Here is an 11,531-nt window from a genome sequence, read left to right on the forward strand (position 1 = left end):
TTTTTTGACTCAAATGTGAAAGTTTTGATTTTTACAAGGTGTAATAAATTATTTTCCCAAAACCACATTTTTGTTTTCCTTTTGATATTTTTCCAGGAAATATGATGAACATTTGAACTGGGCCACGCATTTCAGCATAGCAGACAATTCTCCAGAATTGAGACATATTGCAACAACAAGCTAGCAGGCGGAGAGGACTGAAAACTCAGTGCAACCTAGAATAAATGGCTGTGTGATTTTCAGCAAGGATGACTCAAATGCATTCTTCCTTTTAGCGCACCTGTAGGATTAAACTGATCTGTCAAGTACAAAAACATCCTTCATAGAGCAACTTAGAAATGCGCTTGCTGGCCCTTCTGCTGCATTTCTACGTCCAGCTCTAATTCATTTTTTGATTAGCCGTCATTCTTTTCATATGTGAATGAGAAGGAGAAATTACAGGGCCCTTCACTCTTTGAGCGAAACATGAAAAGACTGAGGGCTGTGCAACTCCCAAACGTTGGAGCCTCTGGCCTTACTCCAGCTAACTCTTACTGGTTTAATACTTTTAAATGTTGATGTTGTTTAAAAATCTCAGCATAAGGAGAAGGTTGACAGGCGCTGCATGTGAGAAAGTGCCATCTTTCTTGCATGGTATGCCCCCACGTTTTGCTGAATTGCTGAATGTACTTTGACTGAGTGAGCCCTGGACTCCTGCCAATCAGCTGCCCAGGGCTTATGTTCCTTCCCTAAAAACACAAAACACAAATTGGCACACCCTGGACACATGTCAGCCCCTGGTAAATGGTACCCTGGGTACCCAGGGCCTTCTGACTAGGGAAGGCCTCTAAGGGCTGCAGCACTCATTGTGCCACCCTTAGAGGCCCTGTACCCTTACACACACACACACTGCCCTTGCAGGCTGGGTGTCTGGGTACAAGACAAAACAAAGAGTCGACATGGCACACATCCCTGTGTGCCATGCCCACCACCTACACTGCCATGGCATACATCAGCCACCCCTCTAGCTGGGTGCCCTATACCAATGGTGTGGGCACAGGAGCAGGAGCACTGTGCCCCTACAGTACCCAGGTACATTCCTGGGCACTGTAAGTGCAGTGCTGCCATTTAAGAGTACATGGTGCTGAGAGCTCGTCAAACACGAACTTCCCAGCACCATAATGGCAACACTGAAGACTGAGAAGTTTGGTATCAAACTTCTCAGCACATTAAACCCACACTGATGCCAGTGTGGGATTTAATGTACCAAGCCCCCCAGAGGGCATCTTAGAGATGCCCCCTAAAACCTAGCCTACAACCCATGTCTGTTCTGAGACTGCCCAGGCTGCCACACTGCAGACATGTTGCTGGACCCCTGGGTAGGAGAGCCCCTGCTCTCCTGGGCCTGCAACAATGCACATCCTGGGCGAGGTGCTAAATCTCCTTCCCCAGGATGGGCAGGGGGAAGCTTCAAAGGCATGCCGCCTCTGTGAGCTTCCCCAGGCCACTGCAACCCCCCACTCTGGCGGGAAGCTTGGCCGGAAACCCCAAATAAGGACAGGGGATGTGCCAGCCTGCCAACCCCACCCCTCAGGTGGGGGAGGCGAGGTGAAGCACATCTCCGGGCTCTCGCCATCTTGAAGATGGAAAGCCCTGCCCAATAAGGACTAGGCTACTGCCCTCCTCCCACAGGAGAGAGGCAGGATAGGGGGTGTACCCACCCCAGGACAGGGGCCCATTGGTCCCTGCCCTTCACCTACCTGTAACGCCCCTAAATCTAGTATTTAGGGGCACCCTGAACCTTCCTTCCCCAGATTCCAGATTCCGAAATCCGAAGAAGAGCTAGAAGAAAGAAGACCTGCCCTGCAGCTGCTAAGAAGAGGAAGACACCAACTGCTTTGGCCCCAGCCCTACCGGCCTGTCGACCCTCGAACCTGCTCCTGCTCCAACCCGGCATCTCTTGTGGCCAGCAACCTCACAAACCCTGGAGGACCTGGCTACCTTTTGACTCTAAACCCCTGGGACTCCCATGAGTAGAGGCTCTACTCAAATCTACTTCTAATCCCTGGCAGCAGCCCGGAACTGCGAACCCTTCACACTCTGCACCCACCAAGCCTGGCCTGTGCCAGAGTGAACAAAGACTACAAGGACGACCCCACGGCGACTGTGACCCCGAGTCCGGCACCCAAGGACCTCCCTCGACACTCCTGAAGAAGCCTGCAGCCTCAGAACCAAGTGCCCCCCCCAACCGCGATCAACAGAGGGTAAGATTTCCCGACACCAAAAGGTACCCCTGCACCCGGCGCCCCGCGGCCCCCTGTGCCCAATACCGGGGTACCTACCTATCCTCCAACTACCCAACTTACCTCTCGAAGTGGTGGTGGCACCTGAAGAATCTTCGTCCCCGAGCTTACAGTCTTTTTCTAAACCAGAGATTTCCCATTCAAATCAAGTGAGCGCCTGAATGCTCAAAAGCACCCTGCACCCAGCCGCCCGAGTGGCCCTGGCAGTGCAACCTCTATATCTATCTAATTCCCCACTTGCCCTGAGTAAGTGACCAGGAGCCCAGCTCCCAGAGCCACGTGGCCTGCTAGTCAGCAGCCACCAACCAAGGCCCCCCTACCTCTCATAGGATAACATTGGGCCTAACTCTCTCTGCACCCGGCCGCCCTTGTGCCGCTGAGGGTGAACCAACTGTACCTACCTGACCCTGGGAGACGCCTGAGTCTATGCCCAGAACCTTAACTCTGCCAGTCGCGTACTTACCTTTAAACCGATAACTCAATTTTCTCCATAGGGTAACATTGACTGGTTTTTCCTGAAATTGCTTCCAAGTGTGGACTTTTCAAAACTTAAAATATTCACCAAAAATCAGCCGAGTAACGAAAATGAAAATACTCACCTGCTATTAGGTGAGCTCCCAGTGCTGGATCTTGGTGCCCAGCACTGACTCTGAAAAATACTTACAACTGTACTTACCAGTAACCCAATTTTCTCCCATAGGAAATCATTGACTGTTTTTCTGTGAAATTTCTTCTAAGTGTCAATTTCTGCAAACTTTGAATATTCTTTAAAAATCGTATAATTTCTGAAAACGTAATTACTTACCTGTTTTGGATAAAGGTCCCAGTACTGAGTCTAGGCACCCAGTACTGGATTACAAAAGTAACGAGAACATACTATACCTGCAACTTGAATTTTCTGCCATAGGGAATCATTGACTGTTTTCTATGAAATATTTTCTATCAACTTTTAAAATAGCAAAATATTGTCTAAAAATCATCACAGTAATTAAGTCGACTTTTATCACTTGATTCCAAGTACTGACCCAGGACTGAATCTAGGATCCAGTCCTGGAACTCCAAAAGTAATCCTAAAAGTAATCTGTTGTAAATAACTTGAAACTTCCATTGAGCTCAATGCATTATTGTGTTTAAAATTGTGTTGCCTATTGCAACCTCTTGTAACTTTCTACAAAAGTCAATTGCATATTGCAAAAGTATTTATATAAAGCATCGCATTCTGAGAAAGTATATTTTAATACCTATTGTTGGTTCTAAAATAAAACAAGCATATATTTTTTGTAGATAAACCATTGGCCTAGAGTTCAGTTATTGAGTGTGTGAGACCATTTGCTGACTGAGTGTGTGCAACAAATGCTTTACACTGTCCTCTGATACTGCCTTACTGCTCGACCAAGCTACCACTTTAGAGAGTAAGGTTATATCTAACTTTAGCCTCTGCCAAACCTCTGGGGACTGTGGACTCTGTACACCCTGTATCTATTTGGGAACAGTATATACAGAGCCACTTTCTCACACTGCAGTTCTCCAATATAGGTCTGTCAAGATCATTACTCAATCTACCTTGATTTGGCACAGTATAAAATAAGTCAAGAAGTCTCCTATGAAAAGATATGCAAATGTGTTTGAATCACTTTCCCTAGTCAGGGGACCCACTAGCTGGAAGGGGCAGGGAGGACCAAAATAGCTCATCGGTATAGAACACTGCATGAGCAGCTGATTTTGAGGTGGTAGAAGATAGAGTAATCCAACTGCACCTCAATAAACAGTTTCCTAATGTGCAATAGCCCGTGACCACCTCTGACGCAAAAGTGTAATCTCATACCTTTGCAGAATCAGGCATGCTTTCACCTGTTCAAGCTGAACTGACATTGGTCTTCTTGGCCAGCAGGAGTTCCTCTCTTGCAGCTGTTGAGGCTAGAGAACAGAATGACGCGTATTCATTCCTTATGGTAACTCTTCTAGCCCTCCCACTGCATACCACTTTAAAACTTCCGATGTTGCAGACGAGTTCCATCATTGTGACCCATGCTATTTTTCTCAATATTGGCTGGCTCGGCATAACAAGGGATGCCTACAGGACAGCCTAAATTGTGCCGGCAAGCTTCTACAGGGAGTCACTGGCAGATAAAGAGAAACTCAGCCCTAACCTGGCTCTTCTCTCTCACTCTCACTCTCCTTTCCCTTCTGTCCCTCTACCTGTCTCTCACTCTCTAAATACTAGTATTTATGTTGTATTCACTTCCCCGTCACAATCTTTCCGACCCTACTTCCTCTCTCCCTTCAATCAGTTCAACCCTCTTTTTTACTTTAGGAAACTCCACATCTTTTTTAAAGGCCCTTCCCATATTCACACTGCTTCTTGATAAGACATTTTTTTCCTTTCTTTGAAGGATAGTGAAATTGATTTTCTTGAAACATGGTTGGTAAACCATCAATTCATTCCACCTTACTTTATCATTATCCTTACTTATGGAATGCATTTCATCATTAGGACAGCTGCAGTGTTTGCCGGGCAAGGTGGCGTGTGCCTGTTGTCCTAGTTACTTGGGAGGCAGAGGCTTGTGGATTGCTTGAGCTCAGGGGTTCTGGGCTGCACTCAGCTGTGTTGATCAGGTGTCCATGCTGCATTGGGCATCAATATGGTGTTCTAGAGGGAGCTCTAGAATTTCAGGTTGTGTAATGAGAGGTGCACCGACCCAGGCTGGAAACAGAGCAGGCCAAAGCTTCCATGCCCGTTGGTAGCAGGACAGCACCTGTGAGCAGTACGTGTAAAACAGCCTGAGCAAAATAGTGAGACCTAGCCTCTCTTTTTTGACTCAAATGTGAAAGTTTTGATTTTTACAAGGTGTAATAAATTATTTTCCCAAAACCAAATCTTTGTTTTCCTTTTGATATTTTTCCAGGAAATATGATGAACATTTGAACTGGGCCGCGCATTTCAGCATAGCAGACAATTCTCCAGAATTGAGACATATAGCAACAACAAGCTAGCAGGCGGAGAGGACTGAAAACTCAGTGCAACCTAGAATAAATGGCTGTGTGATTTTCAGCAAGGATGACTCAAATGCATTCTTCCTTTTAGAGCACCTCTAGGATTAAACTGATCTGTCAATTACAAAAACATCCTTCATAGAGCAACTTAGAAATGCGCTTGCTGGCCCTTCTGCTGCATTTCTACGTCCAGCTCTAATTCATTTTTTGATTAGCCCTCATTCTTTTCATATGTGAATGAGAAGGAGAAATTACAGGGCCCTTCACTCTTTGAGCGAAACATGAAAAGACTGAGGGCTGTGCAACTCCCAAACGTTGGAGCCTCTGGCCTTACTCCAGCTAACTCTTACTGGTTTAATATTTTTAAATGTTGATGTTGTTTAAAAATCTCAGCATAAGGAGAAGGTTGACAGGCGCTGCATGTGAGAAAGTGCCATCTTTCTTGCATGGTATGCCCCCACGTTTTGCTGAATTGCTGAATGTACTTTGACTGAGTGAGCCCTGGACTCCTGCCAATCAGCTGCCCAGGGCTTATGTTCCTTCCCTAAAAACACAAAACACAAATTGGCACACCCTGGACACATGTCAGCCCCTGGTAAATGGTACCCTGGGTACCCAGGGCCTTCTGACTAGGGAAGGCCTCTAAGGGCTGCAGCACTCATTGTGCCACCCTTAGAGGCCCTGTACCCTTACACACACACACACTGCCCTTGCAGGCTGGGTGTCTGGGTACAAGACAAAACAAAGAGTCGACATGGCACACATCCCTGTGTGCCATGCCCACCACCTACACTGCCATGGCATACATCAGCCACCCCTCTAGCTGGGTGCCCTATACCAATGGTGTGGGCACAGGAGCAGGAGCACTGTGCCCCTACAGTACCCAGGTACATTCCTGGGCACTGTAAGTGCAGTGCTGCCATTTAAGAGTACATGGTGCTGAGAGCTCGTCAAACACGAACTTCCCAGCACCATAATGGCAACACTGAAGACTGAGAAGTTTGGTATCAAACTTCTCAGCACATTAAACCCACACTGATGCCAGTGTGGGATTTAATGTACCAAGCCCCCCAGAGGGCATCTTAGAGATGCCCCCTAAAACCTAGCCTACAACCCATGTCTGTTCTGAGACTGCCCAGGCTGCCACACTGCAGACATGTTGCTGGACCCCTGGGTAGGAGAGCCCCTGCTCTCCTGGGCCTGCAACAATGCACATACTGGGCGAGGTGCTAAATCTCCTTCCCCAGGATGGGCAGGGGGAAGCTTCAAAGGCATGCCGCCTCTGTGAGCTTCCCCAGGCCACTGCAACCCCCCACTCTGGCGGGAAGCTTGGCCGGAAACCCCAAACAAGGACAGGGGATGTGCCAGCCTGCCAACCCCACCCCTCAGGTGGGGGAGGCGAGGTGAAGCACATCTCCGGGCTCTCGCCATCTTGAAGATGGAAAGCCCTGCCCAATAAGGACTAGGCTACTGCCCTCCTCCCACAGGAGAGAGGCAGGATAGGGGGTGTACCCACCCCAGGACAGGGGCCCATTGGTCCCTGCCCTTCACCTACCTGTAACGCCCCTAAATCTAGTATTTAGGGGCACCCTGAACCTTCCTTCCCCAGATTCCAGATTCCGAAATCCGAAGAAGAGCTAGAAGAAAGAAGACCTGCCCTGCAGCTGCTAAGAAGAGGAAGACACCAACTGCTTTGGCCCCAGCCCTACCGGCCTGTCGACCCTCGAACCTGCTCCTGCTCCAACCCGGCATCTCTTGTGGCCAGCAACCTCACAAACCCTGGAGGACCTGGCTACCTTTTGACTCTAAACCCCTGGGACTCCCATGAGTAGAGGCTCTACTCAAATCTACTTCTAATCCCTGGCAGCAGCCCGGAACCACGAACCCTTCACACTCTGCACCCACCAAGCCTGGCATGTGCCAGAGTGAACAAAGACCACAAGGACGACCCCACGGCGACTGTGACCCCGAGTCCGGCACCCAAGGACCTCCCTCGACACTCCTGAAGAAGCCTGCAGCCTCAGAACCAGGTGCCTCCCCCAACCGCGATCAACAGAGGGTAAGATTTCCCGACACCAAAAGGTACCCCTGCACCCGGCGCCCCGCGGCCCCCTGTGCCCAATACCGGGGTACCTACCTATCCTCCAACTACCCAACTTACCTCTCGAAGTGGTGGTGGCACCTGAAGAATCTTCGTCCCCGAGCTTACAGTCTTTTTCTAAACCAGAGATTTCCCATTCAAATCAATTGAGCGCCTGAATGCTCAAAAGCACCCTGCACCCAGCCGCCCGAGTGGCCCTGGCAGTGCAACCTCTATATCTATCTAATTCCCCACTTGCCCTGAGTAAGTGACCAGGAGCCCAGCTCCCACAGCCACGTGGCCTGCTAGTCAGCAGCCACCAACCAAGGCCCCCCTACCTCTCATAGGATAACATTGGGCCTAACTCTCTCTGCACCCGGCCGCCCTTGTGCCGCTGAGGGTGAACCAACTGTACCTACCTGACCCTGGGAGACGCCTGAGTCTATGCCCAGAACCTTAACTCTGCCAGTCGAGTACTTACCTTTAAACCGATAACTCAATCTTCTCCATAGGGTAACATTGACTGGTTTTTCCTGAAATTTCTTCTAAGTGTGGAATTTTCAAAACTTAAAATATTCACCAAAAATCAGCCGAGTAACGAAAACGAAAATACTCACCTGCTATTACGTGAGCTCCCAGTGCTGGATCTTGGTGCCCAGCACTGACTCTGAAAAATACTTACAACTGTACTTACCAGTAACCCAATTTTCTCCCATAGGAAATCATTGTCTGTTTTTCTGTGAAATTTCTTCGAAGTGTCAATTTCTGCAAACTTTGAATATTCTTTAAAAATAGTATAATTTCTGAAAACGTAATTACTTACCTGTTTTGGATAAAGGTCCCAGTACTGAGTCCAGGCACCCAGTACTGGATTACAAAAGTAACGAGAACATACTATACCTGCAACTTGAATTTTCTGCCATAGGGAATCATTGACTGTTTTCTATGAAATATTTTCTATCAACTTTTAAAATAGCAAAATATTGTCTAAAAATCATCACAGTAATTAAGTCGACTTTTATCACTTGATTCCAAGTACTGACCCAGGACTGAATCTAGGATCCAGTCCTGGAACTCCAAAAGTAATCCTAAAAGTAATCTGTTGCAAATAACTTGAAACTTCCATTGAGCTCAATGCATTATTGTGTTTAAAATTTTGTTGCCTATTGCAACCACTTTTAACTTTCTACAAAAGTCAATTGCATATTGCAAAAGTATTTATATAAAGCATCTCATTCTGAGAAAGTATATTTTAATACCTATTGTTGGTTCTAAAATAAAACAAGCATATATTTTTTGTAGATAAACCATTGGCCTAGAGTTCAGTTATTGAGTGTGTGAGACCATTTGCTGACTGAGTGTGTGCAACAAATGCTTTACACTGTCCTCTGATACTGCCTTACTGCTCGACCAAGCTACCACTTTAGAGAGTAAGGTTATATCTAACTATAGCCTCTGCCAAACCTCTGGGGACTGTGGACTCTGTACACCCTGTATCTATTTGGGAACAGTATATACAGAGCCACTTTCTCACACTGCAGTTCTCCAATATAGGTCTGTCAAGATCATTACTCAATCTACCTTGATTTGGCACAGTATAAAATAAGTCAAGAAGTCTCCTATGAAAAGATATGCAAATGTGTTTGAATCACTTTCCCTAGTCAGGGGACCCACTAGCTGGAAGGGGCAGGGAGGACCAAAATAGCTCATCGGTATAGAACACTGCATGAGCAGCTGATTTTGAGGTGGTAGAAGATAGAGTAATCCAACTGCACCTCAATAAACGGTTTCCTAATGTGCAATAGCCCGTGACCACCTCTGACGCAAAAGTGTAATCTCATACCTTTGCAGAATCAGGCATGCTTTCACCTGTTCAAGCTGAACTGACATTGGTCTTCTTGGCCAGCAGGAGTTCCTCTCTTGCAGCTGTTGAGGCTAGAGAACAGAATGACGCGTATTCATTCTTTATGGTAACTCTTCTAGCCCTCCCACTCCATACCACTTTAAAACTTCCGATGTTGCAGACGAGTTCCATCATTGTGACCCATGCTATTTTTCTCAATATTGGCTGGCTCGGCATAACAAGGGATGCCTACAGGACAGCCTAAATTGTGCCGGCAACCTTCTACAGGGAGTCACTGGCAGAAAAAGAGAAACTCAGCCCTAACCTGGCTCTTCTCTCTCACTCTCACTCTCCTTTCCCTTCTGTCCCTCTACCTGTCTCTCACTCTCTAAATACTAGTATTTATGTTGTATTCACTTCCCCGTCACAATCTTTCCGACCCTACTTCCTCTCTCCCTTCAATCAGTTCAACCCTCTTTTTTACTTTAGGAAACTCCACATCTTTTTTAAAGGCCCTTCCCATATTCACACTGCTTCTTGATAAGACATTTTTTTCCTTTCTTTGAAGGATAGTGAAATTGATTTTCTTGAAACATGGTTGGTAAACCATCAATTCATTCCACCTTACTTTATCATTATCCTTACTTATGGAATGCATTTCATCATTAGGACAGCTGCAGTGTTTGCCGGGCAAGGTGGCGTGTGCCTGTTGTCCTAGTTACTTGGGAGGCAGAGGCTTGTGGATTGCTTGAGCTCAGGGGTTCTGGGCTGCACTCAGCTGTGTTGATCAGGTGTCCATGCTGCATTGGGCATCAATATGGTGTTCTAGAGGGAGCTCTAGAATTTCAGGTTGTGTAACGAGAGGTGCACCGACCCAGGCTGGAAACAGAGCAGGCCAAAGCTTCCATGCCCGTTGGTAGCAGGACAGCACCTGTGAGCAGTACGTGTAAAACAGCCTGAGCAAAATAGTGAGACCTAGCCTCTCTTTTTTGACTCAAATGTGAAAGTTTTGATTTTTACAAGGTGTAATAAATTATTTTCCCAAAACCAAATCTTTGTTTTCCTTTTGATATTTTTCCAGGAAATATGATGAACATTTGAACTGGGCCGCGCATTTCAGCATAGCAGACAATTCTCCAGAATTGAGACATATAGCAACAACAAGCTAGCAGGCGGAGAGGACTGAAAACTCAGTGCAACCTAGAATAAATGGCTGTGTGATTTTCAGCAAGGATGACTCAAATGCATTCTTCCTTTTAGAGCACCTCTAGGATTAAACTGATCTGTCAAGTACAAAAACATCCTTCATAGAGCAACTTAGAAATGCGCTTGCTGGCCCTTCTGCTGCATTTCTACGTCCAGCTCTAATTCATTTTTTGATTAGCCCTCATTCTTTTCATATGTGAATGAGAAGGAGAAATTACAGGGCCCTTCACTCTTTGAGCGAAACATGAAAAGACTGAGGGCTGTGCAACTCCCAAACGTTGGAGCCTCTGGCCTTACTCCAGCTAACTCTTACTGGTTTAATACTTTTAAATGTTGATGTTGTTTAAAAATCTCAGCATAAGGAGAAGGTTGACAGGCGCTGCATGTGAGAAAGTGCCATCTTTCTTGCATGGTATGCCCCCACGTTTTGCTGAATTGCTGAATGTACTTTGACTGAGTGAGCCCTGGACTCCTGCCAATCAGCTGCCCAGGGCTTATGTTCCTTCCCTAAAAACACAAAACACAAATTGGCACACCCTGGACACATGTCAGCCCCTGGTAAATGGTACCCTGGGTACCCAGGGCCTTCTGACTAGGGAAGGCCTCTAAGGGCTGCAGCACTCATTGTGCCACCCTTAGAGGCCCTGTACCCTTACACACACACACACTGCCCTTGCAGGCTGGGTGTCTGGGTACAAGACAAAACAAAGAGTCGACATGGCACACATCCCTGTGTGCCATGCCCACCACCTACACTGCCATGGCATACATCAGCCACCCCTCTAGCTGGGTGCCCTATACCAATGGTGTGGGCACAGGAGCAGGAGCACTGTGCCCCTACAGTACCCAGGTACATTCCTGGGCACTGTAAGTGCAGTGCTGCCATTTAAGAGTACATGGTGCTGAGAGCTCGTCAAACACGAACTTCCCAGCACCATAATGGCAACACTGAAGACTGAGAAGTTTGGTATCAAACTTCTCAGCACATTAAACCCACACTGATGCCAGTGTGGGATTTAATGTACCAAGCCCCCCAGAGGGCATCTTAGAGATGCCCCCTAAAACCTAGCCTACAACCCATGTCTGTTCTGAGACTGCCCAGGCTGCCACACTGCAGACATGTTGC

General features: G+C 47.2%; 2 non-coding genes across 2 annotated transcripts; both read left to right on the top strand.

Moving 5' to 3' along the window:
* Positions 1-4,792: 4,792 nt before the first annotated feature.
* Positions 4,793-5,092, top strand: LOC146854336 (signal recognition particle RNA). Its single transcript, XR_014959164.1, has one exon.
* Positions 5,093-9,884: 4,792 nt separating this feature from the next.
* Positions 9,885-10,184, top strand: LOC146854337 (signal recognition particle RNA). Its single transcript, XR_014959139.1, has one exon.
* Positions 10,185-11,531: the final 1,347 nt, after the last annotated feature.

Source organism: Triturus cristatus, chromosome 4_1, assembly GCF_964204655.1.
Source record: "Triturus cristatus chromosome 4_1, aTriCri1.1, whole genome shotgun sequence".
NCBI lineage: Eukaryota > Metazoa > Chordata > Amphibia > Caudata > Salamandridae > Triturus > Triturus cristatus.